Below are 2,975 nucleotides of genomic sequence, written 5' to 3' on the forward strand. Positions count from 1 at the left end.
ACAGTCTCTACGTTTTCGAACCCGTTCGTAATTTACGCTATAGTTCCGGAACTAGCCTTAGATACCCTTAGTAGGTGCACGAGTGTGCAACTTTAGATACCTATTAAGGACGCGTAATTATTGAACTTTAGATGCCGACCACTGACAAAGTGTGGTATAAAGAATAAGAATAAGAATAAGATGCCGGCTACTGGCAAAGTATGGTCGTAGATCAAGACCGTGGTATTTATAAGAATTATTATTTTGTTTCGTTTTACTCTGTTTTGATCTATTATAAATCTGCTATGTTCTGTTTTAAATTCTAAATTTTAAAATATAAAACTTTGGGTTGGATTTATTTTAGAAAATATTTTACAAAATTATTATTATTTTGAGAAAAAATATTTTATTAAAACACCCATTATTTTTTTGTTTAAGAGTTAGTCAATTTGTACTTGCTGAGCTATATAGCTCACCCCTTTTAATGTTTCAGGTTCAGAATTTGGAGCATATTAAGAATAAGGAATGAGAACTATATGGAGATATGTGCTGCTTAGTTTCGTGCTATTTGAATTAGAATAAAGACTTTATTTTTGGAGAATAAATTTGATTATCTGTTTAGACAATTATTATCGGATTTATGGAGCTGCGTCTCTATTTTTATGATTTTGAATATTGAGTTTGACCGCTGCTTTGACCTTCGTTATATATTGAATTTTTTGATTAAAAGAATGTGTTTTATTTAAGTCGTGTATTTATATTTAATAGTCCGAAAATTCGGGATGTTACACATGTATTTTAAAATTGTGTTTCTAATCTAATACTATACGTTTCAATTGATTAAATCATGTGCGAAGAAATTACTATTATTTCTATAATTTTGTCCACATAATAATTCTCTTTTGGACACATAATTATGATGAATATCGCAATATAAACTGTTCCAACAAATTTAGTTATTTAAAATCCCACAACTATTTGGAATAGACACATCTCCTCAACTCTTCTATTTTATTTTTTAGTTCCGTAAAACTCTTCAACTATTTGGAGCAGACACATCTATTGAATTCTTTTCTTTATATACTAGCAACAATCATTTAATAATATCTCATATAATCAAATTATACCCATAAACAGTTAACTTTTGTGTTATACATTTAGGGAGAATGGAACATGTTGAGTGTGTAAGACAATTTTCTCCTAATGGTTGGGTGAAGATCAATGTCCATAGTGAGTTTATTCAGAATGCTCATGAAGGCGATAATAGAAATGGTATTGGTGTTGTTGTAAGAGACGCAGGAGGTCATCTTCTCAGACTTACTTATGGCACAATTCCAGGCCTTACAAATTTGAATAGTGCATTATGGGCTATTTTATTAGACATGCGCCGTGCATTCCAGGATTCTTGCGAACGGGTTATCATTGAAACCGACAATATACAAGCATATCGAGAATGCAAATATTACAAAGAAGAAGGGATTACACCACATTCCAGGCAGACTTTTAGACATATTCTTTCAAGGCTTAGTGATAAGAATATCCGTTATGAACTTAATTTGGTTCATCCTAATAGGAATGCAGTTGCACGTCGTTTGGCAACACTTGAAAGACATGATACGCATGACCTTCGAACATTTGATAGGCCTGTTGCAGATATACATAATTTCCTAAACATGGATTTAGGTATTGGGCCAGAGCAATCAAGATTTCAAGACTTTGAAGTTAATGATCCCGAACCAGCAAACGATGGTCAGGTTGTGCAAGTTTAAAAATCTTTCAATGTATGTGAATGTGATATATGTCGATCATGTAAGGAAGACATATTTGTATATAGAATAAACTGCATTTGTAATTGTTGTTCAATGTATATATATCTTTTTAATCATCTACAGTGAACACAACATGCCAGTAATCCAATATAAACAATCAATCATATTTGCATTTTTTTGCATAAAAGCGTTTATTACTGTCCTCCAACTAGAACAATTACAATACATCATCACAGCATATCGACTACAACATAATTTATATATTTCGAGCATAATCATCTAATAATATGCGAATCTTTCCACTTTCTTCAATCAACATATCAGCACGAGCATTCAAATTATTAAGATGTTCTTTCCATCTATCTCCAAACTTTTCAAATGAACTTACCATTTCTTATGTGTTCTGTTTGAATTTTTTCTCATGACCATGTAGAGATGTGGACATATCACCTAGGAATCTGCGTGAATTCCTTGTATAAGAATATGGAATTTCAGTACTATTTTGTTATGACTCTCCACATTTTTTCCTTGATCCATTCTTCAGAGTATTTTCTATTTCGCTGTGAAACATTGAAACTGAGCCCATTCAATTTTTAATATAAAGAAATATAAATTATAAAAATAGATAAATATTTGAATATTACTTGAATTGTTCCCCAAGGCCAATAGAACGAGCAAACAATTCAAATTGCCTGTTTTCCATTGTAGCATACATCTCTGAGTAGAAAATCTTTGTTTCTTCCATGTTCTGCGCACGTTATATCCAAATTTTGCAACTCTTGCTCCGCTACATTCTTTATGCCTGACCATCTCTTCCTCTTTTCACTTCTTGAAGTCATTTTGTAATCTGTAGTATACATATAAATGTTAAAAACACCCAAAGATATATATACATGTGAGTATGTATGGTAGTTTTTGGCAGTTCTTTTCTGATAAATTTAACAGTAACCATAATTTAGAATAACTGAATGGTAGTTATCAATTTAATTTTTTTTCCTGTTTTAAACTGTCATGTTACTCTAATTTTGTGATGTGTCTTTAAGGAATATGCTGATTAGCTCCTCATTCTAAGAAGATACTTTAAAAAAGGTTTACAAAAAACCATGTTAAATGCGTTGGAGCATATTGTACATATTCACATACTCATTCTTTTCATCATGCTTGGAGATCGTCACTTCTACTGCAAGAGGATATTAATCAGGATAATTACATGCTTTTGGATTACTC

The sequence above is a fragment of the Apium graveolens genome, chromosome 10, assembly GCF_009905375.1.
Source record: "Apium graveolens cultivar Ventura chromosome 10, ASM990537v1, whole genome shotgun sequence".
In the NCBI taxonomy this organism is placed as follows: domain Eukaryota; kingdom Viridiplantae; phylum Streptophyta; class Magnoliopsida; order Apiales; family Apiaceae; genus Apium; species Apium graveolens.